Source organism: Mauremys reevesii, linkage group 6, assembly GCF_016161935.1.
Source record: "Mauremys reevesii isolate NIE-2019 linkage group 6, ASM1616193v1, whole genome shotgun sequence".
Lineage (NCBI taxonomy): Eukaryota > Metazoa > Chordata > Testudines > Geoemydidae > Mauremys > Mauremys reevesii.
In genome coordinates, this window is record NC_052628.1 from 18,417,272 (window position 1) to 18,438,055 (window position 20,784).

At 43.4% G+C, this 20,784-nt stretch overlaps 1 long non-coding RNA gene across 1 annotated transcript in view; it reads right to left on the minus strand.

Moving 5' to 3' along the window:
- LOC120408351 overlaps positions 1-20,784 on the minus strand; it is a 72,494-nt gene that overhangs the window by 23,702 nt on the left and 28,008 nt on the right. The window lies entirely within an intron of this gene.

Here is a 20,784-nt window from a genome sequence, read left to right on the forward strand (position 1 = left end):
GCCACTGATTGAGCTGCATCTGTGAGACATTTCCTGAAATTTACCAGGGTAGTCATGACCATAATCTAAATAACCTGAGAGAGGAAAATACAATGAAGCCAATGCTAGTTACAGTTGCCTGATACTCTTGAATTCAGTTTTGATTAATCAAACAAGCAAAGGCAAAATTTCAGGTTGACATTTTGTTATTTTCCAAGATTAGAACACAATGAGCAATTCCTAGGAGCAATTCTGAAATTTCTTATCATAAAAGACATGTGGGAAAGTGGTATATCCCTATGCTGCCTAGGTATTCAGTGGGACAGTGGTATATCCCTATGCTGCCTAGATATTCAGTGGGACAAGTGCTTTCAAAACCAGAGGTATAGAGATAGCTGAAAAGACCATGCCAATTACAGCTAATCAACATATAGGGATGATACAAGTCAGAGAGGATGGTTTTCAGAGATACTACTCCATTAAGAGGCCTGTGAAAGTGGAATGTGAGATTTCACATTCATGGTCTCAGAATCAAATTTGCTCAATTTAGAAGCAACTGAAGTTTTGCTGTTGTTGGGGTTATTTCTAAGCTGAAGTGCAACCATCTCCAGAGTGCAAGATGCAGGGCCGGCTCCAGACCCCAGCGCACCAAGTGCGTGCTTGGGGCGGCATGCCATGGGGGGCGCTCTGCCTGTCGCCGGGAGACCTCCCACAGGCATGCCTGCGGATGCTCCACCGGAGCTGCGGGACCAGTGGACCCTCCGCAGGCAAGTCTGCAGGAGGTCCACCGGAGCCGCGGGACCGGCGACCACCAGAGTGCCCCCCACGGTGTGCCGCCATGCTTGGGGCAGCGAAATTGCTAGAGCCGCCCCTGGCAAGATGGAAACCACAATACATTGCACAAGCGTTGCTTATTGAATTTAAGTGGGTGTTAAATCACAGTCCAAAAGCAAAGAATTTTGAACTGTCTACTAAAAATACAATTTCTCATTTTTCAGTCTTCTGCCTATTATTTTGACATTGTTTCACTAGTTCTCCAGGCACCAAAGATTTCCCCCTATATAAATAAGACCTAAATTTCTGATGTAAAAACCAAACAGATGTTTTTCTTTTCTTTTTATCCAGTCCTTCCCAATCCTTCCCCCCAACCCTTTTCTCGGTCACCCTTACAAAGTTGCAGTTACAGTATGCTATGGGAAATACTGTGCAGCCCATCCCTGAAGAACTACATTACCCACAAGGCAAGATTTGACCATTGCCATTACAACTCTCCCATGTACAACTGGTTTACCCTCATGACTGATATTGTAAAGATTAAATGTGGAACATTGTAAAGCTTATGACCAGGTATGAGGCACAGTATAGAGAAGGGGAGTCCTGCACTCAGCAGGATAGGTGGCAACCCAAAAATAGAGAGATCCTTGAATCTTTCCTTTAATGATATTTCAAATTGTCTAGATACCCGGGGCAGGGAAGGATAAACAAGCACAGTACTGATGCTGCATGACTTAATGGGAGGATAACTGAAAGAATAAAACCTTTGCAACCTGCTGAGCTAACCCAAACTTGCTAAGCTACTAGAACATTAATGAGAGAGATTTTAATTAAATTGTTTGTAATTAACTCTCCCAAGAGTAAAAAATGTAAAACTGGTGAAGACAAAATACCTGTAGTACTCTCACCAGAATGTGTGATTCCTGCAAACTCTTTCCTTTCTCCAAAATAGCAATCATTGTTCCTCCATCTAACTATGTAAAGTTGCAAGTGTTATGGACTAAACACCAGTTATTTCTTTAGGTTGGATTGGGGCTTAGTCTAATGTAGCTGTGCTGGAGAGAAGGCCTCAGCTCCAGTCCTCTGCATTAGTCTGCTTCAGATTGTGGCTTTGCATGTGTGATACTCCCCCAGTGGGTGGATAAATAAGGGTGGAGTCAGGGGTCTGCTCCCTGTTGCATTCTATGTAGATCGGGGTAGGCAACCTATGGCACGGGTGCCGAAGGTGGCAAGCAAGTTGATTTTCAGTGGCACTCACGTTGCCCAGGTCCTGGCCTCCGGTCCGGGGGGCTCTGCATTTTAATTTAATTTTAAATGAAGCTTCTTAAACATTTTAAAAACCTTATTTACTTTATATACAACAATAGTTTAGTTGTATATTTATAGACTTATAGAAAGAGACCTTCTAAAAATGTTAAAATGTATTACTGGCATGTGAAACCTTAAATTAGAGTGACTAAATGAAGACTCGGCACAGCACTTCTGAAAGGTTGCCAACCCCTGATGTAGATGGAATATATGGGCTAAACATAACTCAGTCCCTGTGGAACACTAAACAGTGTTAAACAAGATTTGGGGCCTCAGCCTGCTTTGTACCATGGCAAACGCACCATTAAAAATCCTTTAAACTTTTTTATTACAGATAAAGAAAAGAAGGAAAAACAGTTAAAGTATTTGACATGTAATGTATTAAACAAAGCTTTCATTCTAACGGCATCCCTTGTGCCCTTTCCCGGGAGAGAGATTTTAGAAGCAACCCCCCCACCCCTTGTTTGACAGTCTTTTAGATGGTATCAGAGACAGTAATAACTGCCCTTTTGGGGAAAGGAGTAGTTACTGCTGTTGTTAAAATGTGATCCCCTTTCATCCCAGGGGTTTGGCATTCAGCTGGAGCCGTAGAGGTGGCTGTGTCATCTGGATCCCTCTCTCCAGCCCAGTCTGGTCAAAACATCTCTCAGGACGAGGATGTCAAAGGCCTGGGGTCCCAGGTGATGGTGAAACTTGCTCTAATTTCCCCCCCAAAAGTGTCTTTCTTTAAGGACCCACACAGGAAATGGTGGGTGGAACAGCCCATCCCCTTCACCTATTTTCAGCAGCCTTTCTTCTTGGGTAGGCAATGGAGGAGAGTCCACATTAATCCCCTCCCTAGCCTTAACAAGGATTTACCTAAGGCGGGAAACCTTTGTTTGATCCCCATCCCCCTACAGAGGAAAAGCACCAGCAGTGTCCAAGGTGGTATTTTGTACCAGGTGACAGGACCACCTGACCTGATAGTGTCACAGCTACATCCCAGGATGCCTCTCAGGAAGGAGGGAAGATTAGTATCAGAACATGCTTAAGGTGTCAAGTTGGGCACTCGGTAAGTGAAGCACCCAAAATCACTAGCCATTTTTGACAGGCTCAGTCCTGCTCTTTATTTTTAATAAAGTCCCTGATAAACTAATAAGATCTTGGCTATATTTCTGATGATAAAATTAAAGTTTAAGACAACTAAAACAAGACACATTAACTAGGTATGTTCCTTGTCCCTTGAGACAGATGCATTACAATGCTCCATAGTAGCATTGTTTGCATAAATGTGTCAATTGATTGACCACTGTACATGTTTACCCCAGACTTTGGACATCCATATTAAATATGGATATATTTAATAAACATATATTAAATGTTTAATATAAACAAAACATTTTCTTTTGTTTATATTAACTTACAGGAAACCTAGCCCTGGGTCATTTATTCAAAGGGTTGGCAAACATCTGAAATTCACACTGTAAATACAAGTTCATGAGCTATATCTTCCCATTTGGTAAGACACCTGGAATGGGCTCAGACGTCTTTGGATGGGTGTGATTGTGTTAATGACACACAGCCCTAGAGAATAAGAGGAAGTAAGTTTTTCAAGGATGCCCTTTGGGTTTTGATCATTTACAACTTCTTATGCATTTCTCTATTCTCCCGTTTCCTTCCTCAGTGGTTTCATAAGCATTTTTTTTGTTTTGTTTTACCATCAACACCTTGTCATCGGAGAGCCCTTTTTCTTTCCTAAGTGAGATTTGCTGCTTGTGAACCCCCCTCTCACTGCCGGGAAAAGTGGACCATTCAGTAGTGTTATTTCTATCATGGGAGATTGTGGAGTCACAGTAGGTGTGGCTGATAAAAAGAAGCACTTAAAAGCAGCTCCAGGATGTACACCCAGCATCTGACCCAGCTCCTGCTGAGCTACTGGAAAGACTCTTGTTGACTTCAGCAGGAGTTGACTCAGGCCCCAAAAGATTTTGTCTCCTTTACCTAATATAGGCTTTGTTCGTGTCTGATGTATTATTAATTATTATTATTATTTACTTTGCATTCTAATAAGCCTATGGTCACTAATTACATTACATTGCACCAGATCAGTGATACTTGGACCTCAGTGGTTCAGAAGCCAAATTAGCCAAATTAGCAATCAACATTACCTAAAGAGCCACAGTAGTGTGAATTCATTGTTGCATTTATAATAGTACTGTTCATATTTAAACAGTATGACGGGGGAAATATTTAGGGTATATTATTCTCACAGCAACGAAGTTAATAACTTAGGACAAGTTGACAACGTAAATGGTTAATAACAGAATAAAAGCATCCAGTGTTTCAATATCATGTGCTGCAAATAGCTGCAGGAGGCACATTAAAGAGCCACTTGTGGCTTGCGAGCTGCAGTCTGAGCATCACTGCACTAGGTACTATACAAATACACAAAAACAACATGTTCCCAGCCCTGATGATCTTACTGTGTTTAAAAACCAATGGAAAAGTGGGAGGGGATACAACATACAACTACAGTGATCAAGATGAAAGTTAGCACATTTCTTGTAAGTTTCATGGTCGCTTTTAAAAATAAAATACACTATACTCAGTTTCCTCTCTCCTAGCAATTGTTAATTCCTCTTTTTAAAAAATCATTTTTCCTTCCACATGTTCTGAATGGGACGTCAGAAAGCCTCAGAGTCAAAGTCATCAGAAACAACTTTCTTAATTAACTCTCCATGCTGGGCTGGGACTATATGTCCTTTAGAAATAGGTTCTCAGGATAAACCCATTAGCCGGGGTTCAGTGTTCAACAGAGACGGTGGCTGTCGATTCCATTAAATACCTTTTAACTATGTAATTAATTCCTTTCCTATCAGAAGCAAGGTGATCAGATGGCCAGAGCCCAAAAGTAGGTTCACTATTTGATTGTAACAATGGACAATCTTGGCCAGACTTTTAAAGTTGGCCGTGTATAATTGCATATATGAATTTACACATGCCTAGCTTTGAACATATATCTCATGAATACCCAGAAGTCAGGTGTGTTCACACATGCATGGCTATGCATGTTATTTACCTCATTGGGCATGCATGCACACATTCCTGTTTAGAGCAAACATGCATATGTGTATTTGCTCAAAATTGCACATGCCTAATTTTGAACAATCTAGCCTTCTCTCCAGAAATGGGGCTAAATCAAAACCTGAATCTAAATTTTGGGGGAAGTGCACATCTGGATCAGAACATTACAGCTTGGGCCTCACCGTGTGTCAGTACAGGAATGATCATGAGTGAAAAAAACTGAAACTGTAGGCAATGTTTATCTGTAGCTTGTGTTCAACATGTGTGACGTGTATGTGTCCAATGTGTGTGTGAAATGATCACAGCCAGTAAACTAGAGAATCTAGTGAAAGCTACTGTTTTTAAAAGTTGTTTTTTGTATAATTAGTCATCTTGACTCTTCACATTAGCAGCACTACAGATGCAGATTACAACACAATAATAAAAGGTACTTTCCTAGTAAGGGCTAGATTGAAAGTCAGTGTACGCTAGGACTGAAGTGGGACTCAGGATGAAATTCTGGCCCCACTGAAGTCAATGACAAAACTCCCATTAAACTTAAAAGAAGCCAGGATTTCATCTCTAGTATTCCTTTCCATTGTGCTGCTGCAGAAAAGTGAGAAAATAGACACCTGCTACAAAGAAAGGCAGGATTTAGCCCCATTAGCCCCTCATTACTAGACACCACTGATGGCTTCTGTAACTGGGTGGCTTGCCCCTGAAAGGGTAGAGGGCTGGGGCCAGCCAACCCTAGTTACTCTGGAGGCACTTGAATTCCATGCTCAGGTTTGCTTCCTAAGTACAGCAACTAGGGTTGGCTGGCACCAGGCCTCTAACCCTTAAGGGTTACAACCCCTGTGAGAAGAGAACGTAGCATATAATGAAAGTAGTCTGTGGTCATTTGCCAGAGCACTTAAATCAGTTTTTGTATTATTTTTTTTAAAGGTTTTTGCTTTAAACTTTTTGAGGGAGGAAACTAGAGCTAGAAGGTCTCAGAATAAAATATTTACCCTACGCAGGTTCCCAAATAATTTGAGCTTCATGTTCTATTTAGTAGCTATTCCTCTCTCTACTACCTGCTTTTAAAAGTAGCTTGTCCTCGTATTTTAAACATTTTCTACTATTTTCATTTATTCTGCACTGCTGAATTTGCCTGAGCCAATGGTTTGCAGAAGGGACAGTAAATGCCACCAAGACACGCACCCCTAAAGATACTGAGAGGTAAGAGGGACTGGGTCTTTCACAAGGGAAGACAAAACTTCCAATCTTTTGCAGAGAGAACAGGTGATATTCAGGGATCCAAATATAATCTGTATAGAATGGAACTCTGCATACAAATACCGTATCAATAATGGTCTATGTGTCCATGATGAGGATTGCTAATGTCCCTTGCATATGTAGTTAGATGCTTAGGTACACAAATAATATCTTTTAGTCCTGGTATTTCTGTTGTTGTACATTTCTCTTTTCTATCTTAGCTTTGTGTTAAAAAGGTACATGGCAGATTTTTCTGAACTACCCAAAAACTCTTCTGTTCCCTTCCAACCTAAAAGCTTGCCTAAGAAACCTGCCAGTTTTGAACCCAGAAGGTGGTAACCCAGCTGCTTAAGTGGAGATTTTGTATATTGCAAACCATTGCCTTTCATCCAAAAAAGCCCTCAGTGACTCCAACAACACTCCTCTCCACACCATCTGCACAACCATTAGCCGAGCTCAAGTATCAGTCTTCACCTTTCTTCATTTGTATTAGCACCGGAAGAATGTCTGTGGAGTTCACTTAGGTCAGCCGTGCTGTCACTTCTGTTCCTTGGCCTTTGAAGTCTTTGTGTCTATACACCATCATATCATCTCTCCCCCAATACACACAGACTACAATAAATGGAAATGCCTCTTGAAACCCTTTATTCTTTTCACAACTCTTGGTTTGATACCCAAGAAATAACATAACATCCTGTTCTCTTTATCTGGTTGCAGACTTAACGGTGAATATTTGTTTGATTTTTTAATTAATTTATTTTGTACAAGCTCATTGTGCTTTTGCATTTAGTCTTCACGGACATGCAAGTGACCGTGTTCAACTGGCACAAGTGTTTATAGAAAGCCAATGTCAAAGCTTCTCACACAGACTGAATTTTAAATATGCACATGCAATAATTTGTGCCAGAAGTGTTTGCACACTTACCCAGTGAGAAAGAGAAACAATATTATGAGACTTACCTGGCAAAACAGAACGAAAAGCACAGCTTGACTTTTAGATATTGGTCATCTATGCATACAGAAAAATAACACTGTCCTCAGCCTCCACTGGAACAAGTCACAGCCATGTTCTCATTTATCGTTTTTTGCTCTCAATCTCTCCTGTTAAAACCATTCCACTTTGCATACTCATTGGAAAACACCAATTCACCAGTGTTGAAAACACCATTGGAAAACACCAGTTCAGAAAACACCAAAGACCCACTCTAGAATAGCCTAATGCAGCATTTCTCAAACTGGGGTCCATGAGGGTACTCCAGGGGTTCACAAGCCCCACTGATCAACTCAACTCCTCCCACTCCCTCCCAGTGCCTCCTGCACACCATGGTAGAGCTGTTCCCCGGCATGCAGGAGGCACTCAGGGGAGGGAGGCAGAAAGAAGCGGGGATGAGGGGGGCAGGAAGATGTGAGGCAGGGGTGGGGCCTTGGGAGAAGGGGTGGAGTGGCGGCAGGGTGAGGGGCTGAGTGGGGAGTTTGGGAGTCTGTGGCAAAATTTGGGGGTCCTCAGGTTACTAAAGTTTGAGAACCTAATGGTTAAAAGCACTCACATGAGTCTAGAGTTCAAGTTTCTGCTCCAGAGTAGGAATTCAAACCTGGGTCTCCTACCTCCCAAGTAAGTGCCTGAACCACTGGGCTAGTAGAAGTTTTGTGATTGACGCCTAACTCCCTTGTCAAGCTAGCCCTTAAAAAAAAATCAATCAAAACAGATCATTTTGACATTGTCCAAACTATTTTGACATGTCTGAATTTTTTGTTCATTTCAACTGAAACAATTTGTTGAAATTGACATGAATTTTACAATATGTTTCTGTTAATTCAAATCTGCATTTTTCATCAAAAAAAATTGTGACCAAAAAAACCACATCCATCTGTATTCAGTGCCTGGAATGGAATGGTGGTCACTGGAAACATTGAAAAGGTGCTCATTGTTTTTATTTTATTGTTCAGTGTGTTGCCCCCACGACTTATTTACTCAACATTATTTAAAATCTCCTCTGAATACAGAATTATAAAATCCATCATGGGCTTTTTTTTGAGGCACTCATCACTATAACATCCAAGTGCTGCACAAACATTAATTAATCTTACCACCACCAGAGAGATGCGGGGCAATTATCTCCCATTGTATAGATCAGCAGCTGAAGCACAGAGAGATGAAGGTCAAAAGCATTCACCAATTTTTGGTGCCCCATTTGAGAACGTATTATATATCTTCAAAGAAAAGTCCCCATTGATCTCAGCTGCCACGGAGAGTGCTCAGTTCTTCTGAAAAACAGTCTCAAGTCAGGCATGCACACAACTGGTGAGCACATGTGGAAACTAATATAAATGACTTGCTCATCATCACATAGGAACTCATTGGCGGAGGCTGGGATAGAATCCAATTCTCCATGGCAGCACTCAACTGTCTTAACCATGAAACTGTCCTTTCTCTTCCTAGAGTTCCCTGCCTCATTCACTCCCCACCTTCCAACTTCTGCAATAAATGAGGCAAGGATCCTAAAGACAACAGATTCCTTCACTACACAGCTCTGGTCCACCTCCATAGCAGATCCATGGTGTGCACTGAATGACGCAGTGTGTAATTAAAGACAGTATCATAATGCACATATACATAGATTCATCGATTCCAAGGCCAGAAAAGACCAATGGCCATAGAACTTTCCCAAAATAATTCCTAGAGCATGTCTTTTAGAAAAACATCTAATTTTGATTTTAAAATGGTCAGTGATGGAGAATCCACCATGATCCTTGGTAAATTGCTCCATTTGGCAATTACTCTCACTGTTAAAAATGCATGCCTTGTGTCCAGTATGAATTTGTCAAGCTTCAATTTCCAGCCATTGGATCATGTTATACCTTTCTCCACTTGACTGAAGAGCCCATTATTAAATATTTGTTCCCCATGTAGGTACATATAGACAGAGATCAAGTCACCCCCAACCGTCTCTTTGTTAAGATAAATAGATTAAGCTCCTTGAGTCTATCACCTATCGGGCTGGCTTTCTAATCAGTTAGTCATTCTCTTGGCTCTTCTCCAACCCCTCTCCAATTTATCAACAACTTGAACTGTGGGCACCAGAACTGAACACAGTATTGCCGCAGCACTTGCACAGGGCCAAAATAACCTCTCTACTCCTACTCAAGATTCCCCTGTTTATTATTCATCCCAGGATTGCAGTAGCCCTTTTGGCTATTGCATCACTGTGGGAGCTATGATTTTCCACCATGACCTCTTAAAAATTTTCAGGGTCACTGCTTCCCAGGATAAAGTCCTGGGAAGGACTTTTCCATCCTCTAAGTATGGCCTACATTCTTTGTTTCTATCAAGTATATATTTAGCCATATTGCAATGCATATTGTTTACTCGCACCTAGCTTACTAAGCAAACCAGTTCATTATTTATCACTGTCCTAGTATATGTGTCATCTGCAGACTATCAGTGATGATTCTATATTTTCTTGTAGGTCATTGATAAAAATATTAAATAATGCAGGGTGCAGAACAGATCCCTGTGAGATACCACTAAAAACACTCCCTCTTGATGACAATTCTCCATTTATAATTTCATTTTGAGACCTATCAGCCAGACATTTTAATCCATTTAATGTGTCCCATGGAAACTTTATATCACTCTAGTTTTTTAATCAGTGTCATGCAGTACCAAGTCAAACACCTTACAGAAGTCTAATTAGGTTACACCACCACGATTACTTTTTATCAACCAAACTTGTAATTTCATCAACAAAAGATATAAAAACATAATGATGACCATAGTGAGTCAGACCAATGGATCATCTAGCCCAGTGGCTTTTCAGTCTATTGTACCCCTTTCAGGAGTCTGATTTGTCTTGCATAGCCCCAAGTTTCACCTCACTTAAAAACTACTCGGTTACAAAATCAGACAAAAAAAATACAAGTGTCATAGTACACCATTACTGGAAAACTGCTTACTTTTCACCATATAATTATAAAATAAATCAATTGGAATATAAATATTGTACTTACATTTCAGTGTATAGTATATAGAGCAGTATAAACAAGTCATATGAAATTTTAGTTTGTACCGACTTCACTATGTATGTAGCTGTTATAAAACTAGGCAAATATCTAGATGAGTTGATGTACCCCCGAAAGACCTCTGAGTAGCCCCAGGAGTACGTGTACCTCTGGTTGAGAACTAGTGATCTAGCCCAGTATCCTGTCTTCTGACAGTGCCAAACACTTCAGAGGGAATAAACAGAACAGGGCAATTTTAAGTGATGCATCCTATGCTGGCCATTCCTAGCTGTTGGCAGTTGGAGATTTAGGGACACCTGGAGAATGGGGCTGCATCCCTGACCATCTTGGTTAATAATCATTGATAGATAAATTCATGGAGGATATGTCCAATTCTTTTTGTAAGTCAGTTATAGTTTTGGCCTTCACAACATCCTACAACAACAAGTTCTACAGGTTGACTACACGTTGGGTGGAGAAGTATTAATTTCACCAGGTGACACCTAGTTCTTGTGTTATGTGAAGGACATAACTTCCTCATTTACTTTCTCCACACCACTCATGATTTTGTAGACCTCTATCGTATCTCCCTTAGTCAGCTCTTTCCTAAGCTGAACAATCCCAGCCTTTTTAATCTTTCCACTTACAGACACTGTTCCATACCCCTAATATTTTCTGTTGCCCTTCTCTGTGCCTTTTCCAATTCCAATACATCATTTTCGAGATGGGGTGACCAGAACTGCACGCAGTATTCAAGGTGTGGACATATCATGGATTTATGCAGTGTCATTAAGGTACAGTAACTCCTCACTTAACGGTGTAGTTATGTTCCTGAAAAATGTGACTTTAAGTGAAACAATGTTAAGCGAATCCAATTTCCCCACAAGAATTAATGTAAATGGGGGGGTTAGGTTCCAGGGCAGCTTCCCCTACGCTGCAAGCTCCTGGGGTGGGGGGCTCAACTTTCAGCTCGCCTACTCCACCCCTTCCCCCAAGCCCCCACCCTTGACCCACCTCTTCTTCCCCCCCCCCCACCTCCCCCTTTACTTCACACACTGCATCCTGGCTCCTCCCCCCTCCCTCCCCTCCCTTCTAAACGCCGCAAGCCAGCTGATTGCCACATTTGGGAGGCAGGGGAGGGAGGGGGAGCCTGCGTGCTGAGTCCTCGCTCTTCCCCCCTTCCTCCTGCCTCCCTCCAAACCACCGCAAGCCAGCTGATTGTCATGGGCAGAAGGCAGCAGGAGGAGGGGGAAGGCACTGATCCGTGGGGTCTGCCAGCGGGTGGGAGGCTTGGGGTGGGGAGCGGGTGTAGGGAGGCTGCCAGCTGTGGAGAAAGCAGGCAGCCAAAAAACGCAAGAGTGGAGCATTGCACAACTTTAAATGAGTATGTTCCCTAATTGATCAGCAACGTAACAAACAACATTAACTGGGACAACTTAAAGTGAGGAGTTACTGTATTTTCTGTTTTATTAGCTATCCCTTTCCTAATGGCTCCTAACATTGTTAGCATTTTTGACTGCCACTGCACATTGAGTGGATGTTTTCAGAGAATTATCCACAATGACACCAAGGTCTCTTTCTGGAGTGGTAACAACCAATTTAGACCCAATTATTGTGTATGTATACTTGGAATTATGTTTTCCAATGTGTAGTCTTTTGCACTTGTCAACATTGAACAGTTAGTTTGATGGGATCTATTTTCCATAAGCCCATGTTGATTGGCATTAGTTATATTACCCTCCTATATAATGATTTATTAATCTAGTCCTGTATCAGCCACTCCATTTTCTTGTCCAGGATCGATGTCAGACTGACAGGCCTATAATTACCCAGGTCATCCCATTTACCCTTTTTAAATCTTGGCACAACATTAGCTTTCTGCCAGTCTTCTGGACCTTTCCCAGTTCTCCAAGCCTTATTGAAAATCAGCATTAATGGTCCAGTGAGCTCATTTTAAAATTTCTTAATTTTAGTAGCTGCTATTTAACATCCTCCCAACATATTGGTGGAACGGAAAGTGTGTTATCATGTGATGAAACTACATCATTCATTTTTTCACCAAATATAGAACAGAAAAAATTATTGAACCTTTTTGCCTTTTCTGTATTGACAGTTCTACCGTGTCCATTTAATAATGAACCAATACCATTGTCAGGATTCTTTTTGTTCCTAATATACTTTAAAAACTCGTGTGCTAACTCTGCTAGCCATAGGCTTCTCATTGTGTGCCTTTGCTTCCCTTATCAATTTTTTTTACACTTCTTAGCTTCAGCTTTATATTTATTACTATCAACTTCCCCCTTCTTTCATATGTTATATATATATATATACACACATTATTTTTTAGAGCTGCCTTCACTTCCCTTCTAAACTAGGTGTAATTTTGTTGGTTTTGTTTTTTACAATATGGCCTTCTTCCTCGATTGTGGCATTTGGGGCATTTTGTAAAGCATTCTTAAACACTTTCCAATAATCTTTCCCTTTCTGATGATTGCATTCTTACTCCCTGCTGATTTGGCTCACAATTGTTTTTGGTTTTGTAAAATTGGCCATTTTAAAGCACCTAATATATATTACTGGGTTGTCCTTTATTCCATTTGCACATTATAAATGTGATCAAGTCATGATGACTTGTACCTAAGCTATCATTAATTTTTAGTTCTGTGATCATTTCCTTTCTATCTGTCAAGACTAGGCCTAATATAGAATTCCCCTATCGTGGTTGCAACACTTTTTCCACAGGCAACCTTAATTCTGGCATTACCTAACTTTGGTTCTTGTCCTAGTCCTGTTTCTCTTCCCCCCCGTCTCCTTATCTGAGTATGATTCTCCTTGCTTCCTCAGGCTTATTTTCCCAGTCCCAGTCTCCTTGCCCACAATGTCCCATTCCTCCCTTCCCAGATCCTCTTCCAATCTGTCTCACCTCCTACACTCCCAGTCTGAGGGCTGGTCTACACTGGGGTGGGGGGGTCGATCTAAGATACGCAACTTCAGCTACATGAATAACGTAGCTGAAGTCGAAGTATCTTAGATCGATTTACTTCTCGTCCTCACGGCGTGGGATCGACGTCCGCGGCTCCCCCTGCCAACTCTGCTACCGCCGTTCGCGCTGGTGGAGTTCCGGTGTCGACGGGAGCGTGTTTGGGGATCGATATATCATGTCTAGATGAGACGCGATATATCGATCCCCGAGAAATCGATCGCTACCCACCAATACGGCGGGTAGGCTAGACGTACCCCTAGTCTCCCTCCCTAGGGAGGTAGTCCCAGCCCCCCCCCGCCTCCAGTTTCTGTCTCACCAGACACCTTGTCTCAATCTGCTCCTTTTCTTCCCATTTTCCGACTTTTGTACCCTTTGCATTTCAGTCAGTCAGATAGCTTCCACCTCCCTTCTGCCGAGGTGCCAGCAGGAGGTTATCGAGAGCACAAGAGAAAGGATTTTTGTTCTCAGTTCCAGTGCCCAGCCCCAACAAGTCCTGGAGCAACTGAAAACTGGGTTTAATAATAGGAAGTGTTGGGCAACTTTAATAATAGGTGACACTACCAGCCCAGCCTATAATACAGTGGTGGCCAACCTACGGCCCATCAGGGCAATCCACTGGTGAGCTGCGAGACAGTTTGTTTACATTGACCGTCCACAGGCACGGCCGCCCACAGCTCCCAGTGGCCCACGCCGCTTCCCACAGCTCTCATTGGCCAGGCACGGTGAACCATGGCCACTGGGAGCTATGGGTAGCCGTGCCTGCCAATGGTCAATGTAAACAAACTGTCTCGCAGCCCATTGGCGGATTACCCTGACAGGCCGCAGGTTGCCCACCACTGCTATAATATGAACACGTTATTCCATAACTCAGCTCGATAAGGTTTCTGGGAAGCACATGGTGGTGGCCACTGTTAGCGACAGAATTCTGTCTCATCATCAATGATCATTTCAATATTTTTATGTTTCTTAGTTCCAGCAAATGCACAAAGCTCATTTGGTGATAGGGAGGGGTCTCAGGTTAATGCTTGTGCTAGGAGCTGCGTGCTGAAGCTTTTCCTGAGGCCTCCACTTGATTCTGATACTGTTCCATCAGGTTCCCCATTCATGTGGTACCACCAGCATAGGAAAAGAGAGCAGTTAGACTTTCCCTTCTCTCCCCATACCAGCAGCAATTGTGTGTGAGAAATAGTGAGAAGTCCTGAATGGAGAAGATGAGAAATCAAAGCCCAGCTAGACAGCAACAAACAATGGGAGAGGGGCAAAATATACCATTCTGTTAAAAATTCATGATTATATAAACTGATAGGGCCAGATTCTCATTTACTGTCTTACACTTGGTACAAATGCAGTTTATATCCACTTTAAGGACATTTACACAGCCCGAGTGGCATAAAGGGGTCTTGGTGATGATATGACACCATCAGCCGAGGTCACTCTGGCAGGCACAATGGTCATTAGTAGACTATGCCTGTTTGATGTTGATGGGTAAAGGAGAATCAGGCCCATGGTTTGAGCTATCTAGGACATGTGCATGTCAGGAACGGAGGACAGAGATGGAGAGGACTGAGATGAAATAATAATACCAGTGATATGAGACTTGCAGGATGAGCTCTCAGAGATACATTCCAAATTATACTGAGCAAGTAAAAGCAGCACAAGACAGAATGGCTCTTCCAATATTGTTATAACTCCCGCTTGCTCAGAGTGGCACTCTGTTCCCCCTCTAGTGGTGGCTATGCCTCATAGCAATTGTTGAGCCTGCTACAGCCTGGGCTAACAGAGTGGTGTCTTTTAGCTCATCCAGTAGAGCAGGGGTGGCCAACCTGAGCCTGAGAAGGAGCTAGAATTTACCAATGTACATTTCCAAAGAGCCACAGTAATACATCAGCTGCCCTCACCATTAGTTCCCCTCCCCACTCCCAGTGCCTCCTGCCCACCGGCAGCCCTGGCAATCAGCGCCTCCCCCTTCCGCCCCGCACCTCCTGATCAGCTGTTTTGTGGCATGCAAGAGGCTCTGGGGGGCGAGGGGGAGGAGACATGGCATGGCAGGCTCAGGGGCGGAGCCACAGGTTGGCCACCCCTGCAGTAGAGGCTCATTCATTTAGCTCCAGAGTTCCCAGGATTGATCTCCACTGCTGGCGCCCCCATGTGGGTTGGCATTACATAAGTACTAATAATAACTCTGACATTTGCTTCTGTAGCATATCCTAATGAAAAGCTTACTCCTTTAGGCACTTCGGGAACTAAAATCACACACAAAGACTGGATTACGGGAGGACAGGACCATCCTTTTAAAAGTAGCTTTTGCGGGGAAGCAAGGATGTTAATAGGGGTGACTTTATTCTGCTGAGAAGAAATTAAGATTTCAACTGGTTCAATAGCGTGTTTGATCAAAGTGCCATGACAGATAACTATGCTCATGAATGGGCTATTGAGAACCCTCTACATATCATAAGCCAGATTCTACCCTGTGGTAAACATACAACTCATACTCCAGTCAGATGGAAAATGGAATTTGGTTCCATGATAGGAATATTTCCTTTGGGGGGGGGAACACGGGGTGGGTGAGGGAAGAAGGAGCACCAATACTGTTTTGGGCTCAGTCCTGAAATTTACAATGCTTAAAGCTTTCAGGTTTTTAAGAATTGTGTGTCATACCTTTGCTTTGCACACACCTAACTTTGAAAACTGATCAGACAAAGTTCCAGGCCTATTAAGATAATGGAAAGAATATAAAAAGAAAAATAATCCATAGACATCTGGGACTCGGTCGTGAACTGTTCCAAGCTGATGGATTTGGGGTGGAGGTTTCACACCTCTGATTCTCAGCCAGACCAGGGGCAGAATAGTCCCCAGGATAATTTAGTGGTCTAGGCAATGCTGTGTATTCTGCTCCATCTTGCCTGGCCAGCCCCCTCCTCACACCATCCCTGACCTGATATGCTTCCTACAATGAGTGGTGGGAGTTTGTGGCATCTTTATGCTAGTCTCAGGTTCCCGATGAAGACAGCCTTAATGAGGGACTCCCCATCAGGGCTGACAATCTGGCCAATAAACAATCTATAAGCTAGTACTAGCCTAGGCCAACATTTCCCAAGCTGGGCATTTATATCCATATATAGTTCCCTTAATAAGTGACCTGGTTTTCAAATGTGCTTATGACCTATGACATTCATGGACTTCCTATTCCCTCATTTTAAGCACTGAGTTTTGAAAATACTGGCCAGGGGTTTTATAAAGACAATGAAAAAACTGGTCACTTTCTCTCATTTGACTGAATGTAAATTTAGGACAAGATTGAAACTTTGTGTTTCAGTCTGAATAAGAGTCATTCTGGAGGTCTGACAGTCATAACTGCTTTCCTGGTTCCCTCCTGGCTCCATGGGGAAGTAATCTGGTGAATACCAAGAGCAAATTTGCCCCTCTGTACCAACCTGCTTTCCTTCCCACATACAGGTCAGTGATGTGGGGATGGTGGACAGGAAAGCAAGATATATCTCAATGCCCCCTTACACTCCTGGGTGTAACCATGTTAAATACAGTCATGATTACCAGTCACAGTCTTACCTGGGGTGACCAGAGTAAATGCAATACATTCAGGCCTTAGCAAAGCATTTGAAGCAGTGGCAGATGAAATCATATTTGAAAAACAGTCAAAGAAACCATCAGAACAGACTGCAAACAAAGAGTAATAATAGACTGCAATATATCAATTTGGGGGAGTCATCTAGTGGGGTGCTAAAAGATCAGCAGTAGGTGTGGTCTTAGGATTCAAATGGTCCTAATTTACACTGCAAGTCCACATGAGATCAATGGAACTACTCCTATGAGTAAAGACTACACAGATAACTACGGGTTTGGGCCCTGTAACTGGGCATAACATCAATAGTTGTTGGCCTGGGGCCTCTACCATATCGGGCCTGATCCAATCTCCACTGAAGTTAATGGAAGGACTGACACTGACTTCAAGGGGCTTTGGTTCAGGCCCACCAATCATTAGAAATACTAGGACTTTAACTCCAGGGGCTCAGCTTTGTCTGCCTCTGGCAGAATATCATCACTGTTTGACAATACATTGTTAAAAAATTAAGACCCTGGATATATTTTTCAGGCCATGCGGTTTGCGGATTTAAAACTGTGTTTTTATGGCTTTGTACCACTTTTCAGTGATTTAAGTTTGGCAATGGAAAGTATATTTACAGCACTACAAACTAAAAGAGCAATGAACAGATTTCAAACAGGGGATTTGTTTGGAAAGTACAGATGAAATTGCAAATGAAAAGCCCAGACCCTCTCTCTGCTAAGTAAAGAGATTCAGCAAGTATGCATTATGATTTAGCCAAAGCCAGAGTTCCAGCTATTCAGTAATCCTGTCTACCTCATGGAAAACTTTATTGAACTTATGCAGGACAGACATGAAAATTATTTGTAATACTTTCTCTTCCTCATAAATCCTTTTATTAATCTCTTTTTAAATTGCCTTTTGAATTCACTTCTCAGGTCAAGAGTAATGAAGGCAATTACAGAGGGATTCAGAGTTCGGAGACAAAACAAAACCATCTAGAAAGTAATTTGTTGATTATGTATTTCCATTTCAATCTTTTTCCACGTATCCCTCTTTTTAATATGGTTATCAGAAACAGAGTTCACAGGATTCAAGCACAGCCAAAGTTAACAGGCCAAAAATGTGGAAAGTCATTCATCTTAATCCAACAAAAGGGTGATAATCCAATTTATTGGACTTGAATGCTTTGAATTTTGTCAGCTAAATTAGCACTTCTAGGTGCCATGCAGCAGTATGCTGTCTGCCAAATGAAGGACAACAGCCAACAAGGACCAACTAGAAACCACCAAAGAGTTGGTCCTCCGCACAACATTGTTCCATATTGTTATTTTATAAAATTACAGTATTTTCCTACTGTTGTTACTGATATCAATGTATATTTATGTACCACCTGGTGTCCCAAATGGTCCTGAAGCACGCTAGGAACTACATGCAGGAATGGCTCTTATCCACTATTGAAATGCAGCCAAAGTCTGTGAAATGCAGCAAGTATTTAGCAGTGCTCCACAATGTGGGGTTAGTATGCCATTGCTCCAGCAAGCGAGACAACAGCACAGGTGAGAGGCATTTATGTACATCAGAAATGCATGTTTCCCTCTAACCTGGGAAGAGATCTGTGCTAGTAGTAAAAGAAAGCTAGTGCTGGTAGACAGAAATCTTTGGTACTATGACTCTGATTACTGTACCACAACTCTGCTGCATAACCAGAATTGGCCTAATGTCTCAAAGGAAATATCTGGCCCCAAGATCTCTCTGCAAAGAGGAAAGCCCTCCTGAAAGCTCTCAGTGGAGACACAAACTGGCTGGCTCCAGTGTCTCCTTCCTGTGGAATCTCTCCCCTAAGTATGGATTCCAACTCTCACTCACACACCCTCCCACCCCCAAGACAACTGCACTCTCTGGATATAACTACGCAGAAGTCGGCTCAATCATCAGCCCACAACTGCTCCTAGAGAAATCAAAGGGCCTAGGGCCTGTCCAATCCCTAAAACAAAAATGATTCCAGCTACACAACCTCCACTGCCCTCCCCCGAAAAGCTGATTCAGAACCTGCCCAGTCTTCCAAAGACTGCACCTACAAGGATTAAGGAGACCATGGAACTTGCTCTCACCAGGTAGAGAAGTCCCCTAACTATAAACAGTGCAAATACGTACTGTCTCCCAAAGCAACAGCAATAGAACAGACTATCCAAATAGAAAAAGTTACCGTACTTCCTTCAATTGTGTCTTTGGCTGCAGGCAACATATCACAATGTCAGGAGCTATTTTTGTCCTTTGGCAATGATTTACAGCTATTTCCATCACAGCCAGCCAATGGAGCAAATGAAGGGGAGGCAACACCACTGAAGCCCATGTAGCTGCAGCTGCTCCTGCAGTGGGGAATTCAACCCAATAGGGACCTGTTTCTCCAGTGGTGCTGAGCCCCCCTACAGTTCTTATTGGCTTTACTAGAGATGAGGGTGCTCAGCCTTCTGACGATAAGGCCCTCTGCATGTGTGTTCTCTATATGTATCTATACCTATAGGTTTATATATGTTTGCTATTTGAGCACCAGCGGGATGTGTGTGTTTGGCACTGTACCAATATAGGTCAGGCTCATAAAACAGGCCCTGAATACCTGCCTAAAGGAAGTTTGCCTGAAGAAAATCAACCTCGGTCTTCCCACAGAATGGCTTGCAATTCATAAGAAATGCCTAGGAAGGCTCCAGTGATGAAGGACACACCAATTGCGACCCATCTGCACTGCAAAATTCACCATGTTTCAGGAAACACTGTTAAAAGTGGGGTCAGCTCACGTGTGCTCCTGTCTGTCTCTTGTTAACATTGGGTATGTTCATCTCATTCACGGCCAGATTCTGTTCCCCTTACCCTCAGCGGGTACCGTACTCTGCGAGTAGTCCCGCTCATTGCAGCAAGGCTGTTTGTAGAGTCAGGCCGATGGACTATGGTTCATGGATGGTAATTTGCCTCTGAGTGGAATCCCTGGGGCTGATTTTCCATTGCTGCTCAGCCCCTGTATGTTGGTCTGGCAGCATAAAGAAGTCAGAAAGAGTCGCCAGGGAATAGCCCCACTCCCACTCCCCTGAGGTTTGTAGAGCTGCTACAACAGCAGTAGGGAGGGAGCATGTAGGTGTAGGCCATGGAGGTAGGGGCTCATGGCTGGAGTGCTGATGTGAATCAGTTTTACTCGGGTCCCCACCACCTAGGAGAGGTCAAGGAAACCGAGCATAAGTTGGAAGAGCCTCAGGGCTCCACTAACTTGCCCCAGGGACCAGATATCAGGGGCGGCTCTAGGAATTTGGCCGCCCAAAGCAGGGAGGCTGCGCTGGGAGGGCGGCAGGCGGCTCCGGCGAACCTTCCGCAGTCATGCCTGCGGGAGGTCCACCCAAGCCACGGGACCAGCGAATCCTCCGCAGTCACGCCTGCGGGAGGTCCGCTGGTCCCGCGGCTCCGGTGCACCTCCCGCAGGCATGACTGCGGAAGGTTCGCTGGAGCCGCCTGCCGCCCTGCTGGCAAAATGCCGCCCCAAGCGCGCGCTTGGCGCGCTGGGGTCTGGAGCTGGCCCTGCCAGATATGCCATGGCACAGCCCAAAATATGGGGAGAATAAAGATGTACCTCTGCCATGGGAAAGTCCTGGAGCACACCAGCTTTGAAAACACCTGCTAGAGCCCAGCAAGACTAGTATAGCCCTATTAGACATGAGGGTAGGGATATCACTTAGGGTATGTTTACACTGCAAAGACAAAACCACGGCTGGCCCATGCCAGCTGACTGAGACTCGTGGCTCTCGGGCTGCAGGGCTGTTTCATTGCTTGGGCTGGAGCCGGAGCTCTGAGACCATCCTATCCCACAGGGTCCTAGAGCCCAGGCTCCAGC